At 40.9% G+C, this 11,812-nt stretch overlaps 1 protein-coding gene across 12 annotated transcripts in view; it reads left to right on the top strand.

Annotated features, from left to right (window-relative positions):
* Positions 1–11,812, top strand: part of TNRC6C (trinucleotide repeat containing adaptor 6C) — a 139,148-nt gene that overhangs the window by 85,809 nt on the left and 41,527 nt on the right. The gene's annotated exons all lie outside the window — the stretch shown is intronic.

Genomic DNA, 11,812 nt, shown 5'->3' with positions numbered 1-11,812 from the left:
CCTCCCCTGGCCCACCAGCTGGGCCCTCCAGCCTCCTCGCAGACTTCTGGTGGTTCACTGGTACCTCTCTGAGGCTGCCACATCAGGAGTCCTTTATGGATCTCAAGACAGTTTTAGCCTCCATCTAACACGTCAGTGTCACTAAACCAGACGTTAAAAACTGGTGGTCCATGGGCTGCACCTAGTCCCACAAATGTGCCTTTTTGGCCTACATTTATTCTATGAATCGGCATTTTTTAATGCGAGTGTTTTATATTAAATTCCAGAATTCTGACTTCCTTTGGAAACCTGAAAAATCTGACACATTGGATTCACATGGCAGCAGCCAATCAGAGCCTCTGCCTTCATAAGGGCCTGTGTGTTCTCTCCATGTGAGGCCACACTCCACACCGCCCCTGACAGTTCCTAGCACTGAGGCTTTTGGTCAATAGCCATTAAGCTTCATCAGGCTTGTGCTGCTGTTCTTACACTGGGCCTGTTTACGTTAACTGGCTGGTTCCTTGGGGTACTTGAATTTGCGATTCCAATTTCTAGGAATTCCAATTCCTAGAAATGACTAACATTTCTAGGCCCTTACATTTTATAAAGTACTTGGGGCAATAAGAAGAAGCAGGAAGAAGGAAAATGAAGGGATTTGAAAAATAAGATTATTCCTAAGTAAGGAATAGTCTAGTGGGACAGATCAGTAATATCAAATTTAATAGGCTTTAATTAGCATTATAGTAAAGATATGCAGAAAAGTGATCTGAGAGCCCCCGCCTATAATCCCAGTTACTTGGGAGACTGAGGTGGGAGAATGGGTTGAGCCCAGGGGTTCAAAGCCTACCTAGGCAACATCACGAGTCCCCATTTCTTAAAAAAAAAAAAAAAAAAAAGAAAAGAAAAAGTCTCCAAGAACAGAATTAATACAGTCAACATTGCTTAACAGTGGTGATACATTCTAAGAAATGTGTCATCAGACAATTTCAACATTGTGTTAACATTATAAAGTATAGTTACACAAACATAGATGGTACAGCCTCCTACTCACCTAGGCTATATGGTACAAATTGCTCTTAGGCTACAAACCTGCACAGCGTATTTCTGAATACTGTAGGCAGTTGTAGCACGATGGTTAAGTATTTATGTATCTAAATATGAAAAGAGGATATTAAAAATATGATATAAAAGATTAAAAATGGTACACCTGTGTAGGGCACTTAGCACGAGTGGCGCTTGCAGGACTGGAAGTAGCTCTGGGTGAGTCAGTGAGTGAGTGACGGTGAGTGAATGTGAAGGCCTAGGGTGTTACTGTGCACTGCTGTAGACTTTGTGAACGCTGTACACTTAGGCCACACTGCACTTATTAAAAGATTAAAAGATACTTTTGCTTCAATAACACTTAGCGTAAAACACAAACACATTGTACAGGTATACAGAAGTATTTTTTATATCCTTATTCTGCGAGCTTTTTTTTTTTTCCATTCCTTTTAAACTTTCTTTGTTAACTAAGACACACACACATTAGCCTAGGCCTACACAGGGTCAGGATCTTCACTGTCACTGTCGTCCACCTCCACGGCTTGTCCCATTGGAGATGCAATAACAAGAAGTATAGTAAAGACATAAACCAGTAACATAGTCTTTGGTTAGCATCATCAGTTGTGTGTGCTAGACCTTGCTGTGGCTGGCAGCACAGTAGGTTGTTTACATGAGCATCACCACAAACACCTGAGGAATGCATTGCGCTACACTGTGATGGGTACGGCGTCACTAGGTGATGGGAATTTTTCAGCTCCATTATATATAATCTTAGGGGATGTTGTCATATACACAGTCAGTTGACTGAAATGTCATTATGTAGCCCATGACTATTTTTAAATGGCTAGCATGTTGCATCCACTCATAGTGAATAGTCCCATACTGTTCCTCCTAGGTCACAATTTGAGTGTCCTCTCCTGCTCAGAGACTCCTGAAAGAGCTCAAGCTACAGAGGGCCCTGTACCTGGCACTGAAGTCTTGCAATAAGTGTGGTCTGGCCATGCTTGGCAGTCACATGTGGAGCATTTTTATGCGTTATCTCATTGAATTTTTACAGCTCCATGGGCCTCATTTCACAAACGAGATCTAGGAGATTAAGTAGCTCTCCAAGGGCACATATGTGGAAGGGAGATAGTGAAGTCTCAGATGTGTAATATATACCATGACCTGATTGCTGACATTTCTAAAATATTACATCCATGACACCCTACAGAGGTTAGAACCATATTACATTTGTTAGGAGATCTCTCTCCTTTGATATGTTATCCTTAGAAACTTTCTGTTTTAGAGACAGAGTCTTGCTGTGTTGCCCAGACTGGTCTCAAACTCCTGGCCTCAAGCCATTCTTTCACTTTGGCCTCCCAAAGTGTTGGGATCACAGGTGTGAGCCATCATGCCTAGCCAGAAACTCTCTCTTTTTTTTTTTTTTTAAGGCAGAGTCTCACTCTCTTGCCTGGGCTGGAGTGCAGTGGCTCAATCTCAGCTCACTAAAACCTCCACCTCCCAGGTTCAAGCAATTCTCTTGCCTCAGCCTCTCTAGTAGCTGGGATTGCAAGCACGCACCACCACGCCCAGCTAATTTTTGTATTTGTAATAGAGACTGGGTTTCACCATGTTGGCCAGGCTGGTCTCGAACTCCTGACCTCAAGTGATCCACCCACCTCGGCTTCATAAAGTGCTGGGATTGCAGGCATGAGCCACCACACCTGGCCCAGAAACTACTTTTAACTGGTTTTTAATAGCCAAAAAATGGGAGCTTCACTGAGAAAAGCATTCTTTTTCAGTTAAAAGGGCCAAAATAATTCTCATATGAAAAATATTTACAGTTTTTTTTAAACAAATGGCACGTATTATTGCCAAATATAAAGAAGAAAAATGTGCTGTAACTGCTACAGCTTAACAGAGTGAGGATTTCTATACTCCTTTCTTCCTGCAGCTCTTGGAGCCTCTGCATGCCTGTGCTCTTTGTAGTTCTAGCAATATTATAGGAGCAGCTGTGAATCTAGTTTTACCAATTAACAGAGATAAACAAGTTACACAAACTTTTTTCCATGTAGAAATAAGCTCATATGCTGAAACTGTGTCGAGTTTAGCGTATTGCACAACATACGATGGGGTTACTTGTTTATTTTTTTCATTTATAATGTTAATCTCTTTTTCTACCACTGGTGTAAAGTGGCTACACTGACTATTATTCCTGCACTATATTACCTGTGGTGTTTAAGTCTCAGGCATCAACCATGCCTTCTTTTGAGGTGAGAGTGAAGTTCATCACCCTTAAGAATTACGAGTAATCATAGTCTTTCACTCTCCAAGCTTGTTAGACCAAGCGATTCTTTGAGCCTATAGAAGTAGCAGACACAATTCCATACCAGTTCCCTTCATAGAGGTGACGGCATACGGGAGTGGCATTCCTCTCTGGGGATTGTGCCTTCTGGCCATTCAGGGGCAGCAAGGGCAGCAGCAATCTCAGCACCTGCCGGGCCGTGCTGCCCACTGGCTTGAATGCCTGCATAGCTTTCAATAGCTACTGGGATTCCCAGACAAAAGCCTTCCACTTGTGACTGCCTCGTGAAGTTTCTGTTTTTAAAGTTGGTGCTTTTAGGTTTTATGTAATTTTGCTATTGGCCTATGCTGGATTTATAGCATTTTCACTTATGTCAGAGTTTGGGTTTTAAATTTTTGATCATTACCACTTAAGGGTATTGATCTCTCCTATCTTACAAAACATGATTTCTGAATTACATACTGTGTGTGTGTGTGTGTTTTAAAGGAGTGAATGCTACAGTACAGTCATTTTTCTCCTGTGTTTGTTGATATTAACTAGTTTTCTGTGAGCCTGAGGAAAACTGATAGTATTTTAGGAAATGCAGTGTAGCTTCCTAAACTGGATTGTCTGGACCTGGTTCAGATTCATTCTGGAGATAAAACAACAGTATGAATCCAGAGACATATCCCTGTGCCTGTCTTTTTATCAGAAAGTATAGGCTGCCTGAGAAGGGCTTCAGAGACTGCACTTGACCCTGGATGTGAAGTTGTCTACACTGGCTCACACACCTCCTCCTCGTCAGAACATGCCTTAATTACTCAGTCTCTGATGTGAGCCAGAATTGCAGGACCTGCACCTTGTGCTCTGCTGTGCATACAAAGCTATTAAGTCATTGTAAAATCAGTCTGTTGTTTTACCAGTTAGTGGGATGTGGCACAAAGGAAGAAAGGACAAACATAGCATTTATGTGTGTTCTAAGGGAGTGAAGCAAATCCTAAAACTACTCAGCAACATGATTACTTGGTATACTTAGACATAAATATTCTGGGGCACTTAAAAACCCACTTGCAGGCCGGGCGCGGTGGCTCACGCCTGTAATCCCAGCACTTTGGGAGGCCAAGGCAGGCAGATCACGAGGTCAAGAGATCGAGACCATCCTGGCCAACGTGGTGAAACCCCATCTCTACTAAAAATACAAAAAATTAGCCTGGTGTGGTGGTGCATGCCTGTAGTCCCAGCTACTTGGGAGGCTGAGGCAGAAGAAATACTTGAAACCGGAAAACGGAAGTTGCAGTGAGCCGGGATTGCGCCACTGCACTCCAACCTGGCGTTAGAGCAAAACTCTTGTCTCAAAAAAAAAAAAAAAAAAAAAACACTTGCAGACACACAAGAGAACATTGAATACTAATTAATAAAACCATTTAGTGAGTAACGGAACCTCATAGTTGGCTCTGAATCTAACAATGGAATTGAAGAAGAACTTCCAGGGATTTCATCTGTGAACTCAGATTTCACCAAAATGTAGATAATTTTAGAGTAAAGTATGAAGGCCATTATACACTTGATCCAAGCTTAACCAGCAACATAGTGGGGTCTCGACAGTACTGTGTCTTCCAACAATGGCTAGAAGTAAAATATCATTACATATGCCAATCAGAAATTGACCTATGCAGGAAGTATACTGCTAATACTGATCTTAGTCTAGAATTTTTTGTGTTCATTTTACTGCCTATTTGCAGCTCCTCAGAGATGTCTCTCGACCACAGCAGGTATTTCAGCTGTGCTGGTGGTGACCACTGTGGGCTCCTACAAGTGAGCAAAGGCTCTAGCCAGAGGCAAATTTTACTTTGCATATGGGTACTTAATCTGGTGATACTTGCTTTAAAACTTAGTTTTCTGAAACATTTATCATAATATAAAATGTAAAAGCAGAGATTGTGTGTATTAATCATGGAAGAGGCATATCTCCCTTTCACTAAACTAAAACTTGGAAAAAGTTAGGAAGCTTCTACCTGCAGCGATGAAACGTGTATTGTTTCTCTTAAGTCTCTTCAGCAGCAGAAGCTAGAGAGCATTGGCCTTCCTTCTAGACTCCTGTCCTAGGAAGTTTATCATTCTTTAATATAAAAACTATACCAAAAACAGTCACCTGCAGATGGAGTGAATCAGCAAGATCCTGTTACAACTCAGCTGTTTTCACATAACTTCAGAAATAGATCCCATTGACCTCTCCAGCCAGAAGGAATTCTATTTTAAGCACTACGCAATGGTTACTAAAAGAGAAATGATCTGAGTGATCTGTGCTTTTTGTAGATGTGGAATTTTTCTTGGGTTTGGATTTGGCTGGGTTTTTGCTTTCCTGTGTTTGAGGGGTTTGGTAATTGGGGCTGGACTTGAGCAAGGACTGGGGAGTTAGAAGCCTGCTAGGAAGTAGGAAGAGATGCTTCTCAGCGCAAGTCCATGGCATGAGACATGCGAACCCCACATGCAAAGGCCTTAGCTTTAGGTACTTTTAATTCAAAATAGGTAAGTGATGAAGACAGTTGAAAATACAGTGTGAGGCTGGACACAGTGGCTCACTGAGCACCTGTAATCCCAGCACTTTGGGAGGCTGAGCCAGGTGGGTTGCTTGAACCCAGGAGTTTGAGAACAGCCTGGGCAACCTAGTGAGACCCACATCTCTACAAAAAATACAAAAATTAGCATGCCTCTAGTCCCAGCTACTCAGGAGACCGAGGCAGGAGGATCACCTGAGCCCAGGGAAGTCAAGGCTGCAGTGAGCTGTGGATGCACTGCCACACTCCACCCTGGACAACAGGAGATGCTGTCTTAATAAAAAGAAAAGAAAAAGAAAATACAGTGTGTCCCCCACCCCATACCAGTAGGGAAGAGTTAGCACATTAAAATCTGTATTAATGTACTGAAATCAAAACTAAATAAAATGGCTTTTCCTTTTCAAATACTTATTCCATGTGATAATAAGGCAGGGAGAAGCTCTTCTAAGGGAAGTTGCTGTGCAGCTCGAGGCCTGTGGTCTGCTTCTGGAAAGAACTCCGAATCTGAAACCCTCAAATAGAGTCCCCTAAATTTGGAACAGAAGTGTAAAATGCCCACAGCAAAGGCTTTCAGAAAAGTAGGATACTTTGCCATCCAACTGTACTCTTGTATAATGAGCAAACTCTTCTGTATAAAGCTTCACTGTATAAAAACCCATCTTGATTTCAGATATGAAAGATTTATTATCTTGCAGCTATCAATTCTGCTCTGTTTCTCCATAAGCCAGTACCCAACGAACCATCATAGTAAATTTACATTAACTTTTAAAGGCCATTGGTATGAGTAAAAAATCTCATCTAATTAATATTTAGGTCAGTACCTTAAAAAGCCAAGCACAAAGAAGAAAATAAAAATTAAAATTAAAAAATAGAAAAAATAAAAAAAAAAAATTTAAAAAAGCCAAGCACATAGCAAGCACTCAGTAAATGCCTGATCAATTGAATTTTTAATCCTTTATCATATATATATATATATATTTTTTTTTTTTTAATTTTATTTTTTGAGACAGAGTCTTAACTCTGTCACCCAGGCTAGAGTGCAGTGGCGAGACTTCAGCTCACTGCAATGTCCATCTTCCAGGGTCAAGCAATTCTCGTGCCTCATCCTCCTGAGCAGCTGGTATTACAGGTGTGTGCCACCATGTTGGCCAGACTAGTCTTGAAGTCCTGGCCTCAAGTGATTCACCTGCCTTGGCCTCCCAAAGTGCTGGGATTACAGGCATGAGCTACTACGCCCAGCCTAGTCCTTTATCATATACTCTCAATTAATTATAATTGGCCACTTTTTAGCTAAACCTTTCTTCCCAAAAAGGACTGCCTATTGCATTCATAAAGCTATGTAAGTGGCATCTGTGGAACAAGCTAGAATTGATTTCTTATTTCATAGAGGAAAGAATTCCATCCACTGACTGAATTATCTGTAGTGCTTAAGATGCGATGTGCTTAACGATGTTTAGTGAGTGATTCTCTGTTCCTGGGTCCTATTTCTTGGCCTTTTCTCTGTCTGCTGCTCAATTTTATAACCATCTTCCAGGTGCACACCACTTAGACACTTTGTTTTCTCCATTCTGAAGGCAAAATCGAGTATATTTTAAAATCGAAGAAAACTACATATTCTGGCTATGTTTTATTATCTCCATCTCTGTTTGTTAATTTGAAGAAATTGAAGGGAGATAACGATTCCAAAACCCCATAGTACAGAAATATTCTGCAAAAAGCAGTAGTATTTGAAGGACCATTTTTAAAAGTTTAGTATCAGTATGTTAAATCTAAGATAGAAATTTGTTCTACCTCATCAATTCAAACTTTAAAAGAATCCCTATAAATTATTAACAAAAAAGATGCCAAATTCACTCTGATGATAAACACTTAACAGTGGAGATTATTTTAATTCTAGGTACTTAAAGTTATTTTCTTTGTGCTGACAATACTTGTTCTGCGTCAAAATTTTCTATTGCATTTCAATTTTTAGCATCTCTTTTAAAACCTTTAGAGTGTCAGATACATCCTAGTGTTTCTGTTAGGATGACATTATAGGTAAATTATAATCTGGCCGGATTCAACTGAAAATGAAAATATTGGGCCAGGTGTGGTGGCAGGTGCCTGTTAGCTACTGAGAAGCAGGAGGATCGCTTCAATCTAGGAGTTCCAGGCTGCAGTGCGCGTTGATCACACTTAAGAATAGCCAGTGCACTTCAGCCTGGGCAACACGGCAAGACCTTGTCTCTATTAAATAAAAATAAAAATGGAAATACTAGGTTTTTTAAATTTTTTGAGTAAGCAAGTGTTCTTTCATTTCTAAGATTTTGAAACATGATGCTTGCAGATCGTTTGCCTTCTACATGAAAATACTCTGTAGGCATTTCTGCTGCTTTTAAGAGGAATTTAAAATTCTTTATAAAAATCAATTAACTATGCTTACCACGATCTTAGTATTTTATTCTTAGTTTTGACTTAAATAATTTGTAATATATATTGACTCTTCAAAGAGATGGAGGTCTAGAGATGATAAATTCTAGGTGAGTTCATTATTTAATTACCTGTAATAAATTAGCATTTTTATAGCTAGTTGGTCTTCAGCAACACATAAGTTATTTCAGCTTCCCAAAACCTTCATAATTTTTATTAGCTACGTTAATGTCCCTGATTTAATTTTGTCCTTTCAATTTGTGTAACTATTTCTCCCGATGTATATTACTGTCTTTTGTGTAATTAAAGGTAATATTATAGTTATCAATTGCCAGCAATAACTGGTTAGGGCTAATCCCATGTTATATTGGTAACTATTTGCATAATATGTTGCTCAGCATAGAGCTTGTACTTTAAAATGATTTCTAGGTTGTGTGTTCTTCTGTTATTAATCAGTATTACTGCATTTTATTAGAATAAAGAGTATCAAGGGAACTGATTCCATGCTATTTTTAGTCAGAATATTAATACATTTCATAATTGAGATTGTAATATCCATGTTGAATCCAAACAATGTAAAATTTATGGTTAACTATTTGCATTTTATACTGTAAGTTTTTCTCTTGCACACAGTCACATGCTTTCAACAGTTATGACTTAAAATATTCACACTTCTGTCTCTGAACAAAATGTATCTATATAAAAATTACAACTGGCCGGGCACGGTGGCTCATGCCTGTAATCCCAGCACTTCGGGAGGCCAAGGCGAGCAGATCACCTGAGGTTAGGAGTTCAAGACCAGCCTGCCCAACATGGTGAAACCCCGTCCCTACTAAAACTACAAAATTAGCCAGGCGTGGTGGGGCATGCGTGTAATCCCAGCTACTTAAGCTGAGTCAGGAGAATCTCTTGAACCCAGGAGGCAGAGGTTGTGGTGAGCCGAGATCGCACCATTGTATTCCAGCCTGGGCAACAAGAGCGAAATTCTGTCTCAAAAAAATAAATAGAAAGAAAATTACAACTGATACAAGCCATCAACCTGACTATTAACAGTGTCAGGTGAGCTTATAGCAGAAGCAAAGATTAGAATTTGAGTTGATTTGGAAAAATAAAATTGACCTATGCAATATAAAATGTTTTTTGTACTGAAATGTGAAGGGCTTGGGGAAATCCTTATCGCCTAGTTTCATAGCCTCTTCTGTGCCTATAGAAGACATTATTAAGAAAATTATAAGGGCTGGGCTTGGTGACTCACCCCTGTAATCCCAGCACTTTGGGAGGCCAAGGCAGGCAGATCACTTGAGGTCAGGAGTTCAAGACCAGCTTGGTCAATGTGGTAAAATCCCATCTCTGCTAAAAATACAAAAAAAATTAACTGGGCATAGTGGTGGGTGCCTGTAATCCCAGCTACTCGGAAGGCTGAGGCAGGAGAATCGCTTGAACCCGGGAGGCGAATGGTTGCAGTGAGCTAAAATCGTGCTACTGCACTCTACACTCCAGCCTCAGCGGCAAAGTGAGACTCCATCTCAAAAAAAAAAGTGGCTCAGGCCTGTAATCCCAACACTTTGGGAGGGTAAGGTGGGTGGATCATGAGGTCAGGAGATCAAGACCATCCTGGCAATATGGTGAAACCTTATCCCCACTAACGATACAAAAAATTAGCCAGGCATGGTGATGCACACCTATAATCCCAGCTACTCAGGAGGCTGAGGCAGGAGAATCGCTTGAGCCCAGGAGGTGGAGGTTGCATTGAGCTGAGATTACGCCATTGCACTCCAACCTGGTGACAGAACGAGACTCCATCTCAAAAAAAAAAAAAAAAAAAAAATTGTAAAGATTGGGCACAGTGGCTCACGCCTGTAATCCCAGCACTTTGGGAGGCCGAGGTGGGCAGATCACTTGAGGTCAGGAGTTCAAGACCAGCCTGGCCAACATGGTGAAACCCCATCTCTACTAAAAATACAACAATTAGCCAGGCATTTCATTGCATGCTGATAGTCCCAGCTACTGGGGAGACTGAGACACGAGAATCTCGTGAACCTGAGAGGCGGAGGTTGCAGTGAACCAAGATTGTGCCACTGCATTCCAGCCTGGGCAACAGAGCAAGACTCTGTTTGAAAAAAAAAATTTTTATTTATTTATTTTTTTTTTTAAAAGAAAAAGAAAAGTGGCCGGGCATGGTGGCTCGCGCCTGTATTCCCAGCACTTTGGGAGGCCAAGGCGGGCAGATCGTGAAGTCAAGAGATCGAGACTATCCTGGCCAACATGGTGAAACCCTGTCTCTACTAAAAATACAAAAAAATTAGCCAGGGGTGGTGGCATGCGCCTGTGGCCCAGCTACTCTGGAGGCTGAGGCAGAAGAATCGCCTGAACCCAGGAGGCGGAGGTTGCAGTGAGCCAAGATTGTTCCACTGCACTCCAGCCTGGTGACAGAACAAGACTCCATCTAAAAAAAAAAGAAAAAAAATTGTGAGGAAGGGAAGTATATTTACTATTCATTAGGTGGAAGTAGATCATCATAAAGGTCTTCATTCTCATCATCTTCATGATCTTCATGTTGAGGAGGAAGGGGAGGGCTTGGTCTTGCTATCACCGAGGTGGTGGAGGTAGAAGAAAACCTGTGTCTAAGTGGATCACTGAAGTTCACACCCATGTTGTCAAGGGTCACCTGTAATGCCACAGGCTTCTATGTGCATCTGTAACCTGTTTCCACAAGGGACCAATCCCTGAGGATGCCGTTGCAGCAGGACTTGGCAAAGGAATGAAAGGGTTTCTGAAAATCCCTCCCAGAGTGCCTGCAGGGATTACTCTGATCCATAATTTAACTCTCTTAAGACAGACACCTCTGATCTCTCTCAGCTTGTGGGTGGTACCATGGGAACTATCTGCATTTTCCAGTTATTACTTTACCTTTATGTGTTTAATCTGCTGTTTTCTCATTTCTTTGCTCAGATAAGGTGATCTGTGTCTACAGTGGTCAAAAGATAAGAATAATATTTCAGTATATATTTGCAACTCATAAATTTTTCTTAGAATCATGTAACATATCATTTCTTTTATGTCATTACTTAACAATACAAGAAGTAAACAAGCTACTTAACCATAGTTTTAAACTATTCTTTTAAACCCTACTGTGTTGCAAATGCTGCGAATTAAATAGACTTTAATTTTTAATGGACTTTTAAAGTTGTAAATGGGTAGAGGTCAGGAGTTAGAAAATGACCATTTTTTATTTTATATTTTTTGAGACAGATTCTTGCTCTGTCGCCCAGGCTGGAGTACAGTGGCACAGTCTTGGCTCACTGCAACCTCTGCCTCCCAGGTTCAAGAGATTCTTCTGCCTCAGCCTCCTGAGTAGCTGGGACTAGAGGTGTGCACCACTGCACCTGGCTAAATTTTTGTATTTTTAGTAGTGATGGGGTTTCACCATGTTGGCCAGGCTGGTCTCGAACTCCTGACCTCAGGTAATCCGCCTGCTTCAGCCTCCCAGAGTGCTGGGATTACAGGCATGAGCCACTGTGTCCGACCAGTTTTAATAAGCTAAACAATCTATGTGCAG

The sequence above is a fragment of the Aotus nancymaae genome, unplaced genomic scaffold (genome assembly GCF_030222135.1).
Source record: "Aotus nancymaae isolate 86718 unplaced genomic scaffold, 86718_ANA_hifiasm-v0.15.2.pri h1tg000089l, whole genome shotgun sequence".
NCBI classification, from domain to species: domain Eukaryota; kingdom Metazoa; phylum Chordata; class Mammalia; order Primates; family Aotidae; genus Aotus; species Aotus nancymaae.
This window is presented reverse-complemented; position numbering and strand designations above follow the sequence as displayed.